We start from the raw sequence: 548 nt of genomic DNA on the forward strand, positions 1-548 counted from the left end.
AATTATTGCAGAACCTGTTGTACTTGCCAATTGTCAGGGAAGCAGTACAGGATAGCCTGGGGTTTAGTCCTGCTGACCTAGTGTTTGGACATACTGTGAGGGGTCCATTAAAGATGCTTAAAGAAGACCTGTTATCTTCTGAGATCACTGTTAAAATGCCTGTGCTGGAATACGTGAGCAAATTTCGTGCTGTTTGCATCATGCTTGTACAGTGGCGAAATAAACTTTATCAAAAGCGCAGGTCACTATGAAAGATAATTTTGATCGTAAGTCTGTGTCACGTCACTTTAAAGAAGGAGACCAAGTGCTAGTTTTTTTGCCTGTTGTTGGTTCAACTTTGTCTGCATGTTTTTCAGGTCCGTATGAAGTGATGAAGAAATTGAGTGATACCGACTATGTGATTCGAACACCTGATCGCAGAAAAAAATCTTGGGTGTGTCATGTCAATATGCTAAAGGCGTATTGTGTTCGAGAGTCATCACAAAATGCTGTGAGTTCAAATGAGTTAAATTCTCATTCGCCTATTGTTACCCTTACTTGTGAGGTCA

This window comes from Sinocyclocheilus grahami, unplaced genomic scaffold, assembly GCF_001515645.1.
Source record: "Sinocyclocheilus grahami isolate Dianchi unplaced genomic scaffold, SAMN03320097.WGS_v1.1 scaffold1143.1, whole genome shotgun sequence".
In the NCBI taxonomy this organism is placed as follows: Eukaryota; Metazoa; Chordata; class Actinopteri; order Cypriniformes; family Cyprinidae; genus Sinocyclocheilus; species Sinocyclocheilus grahami.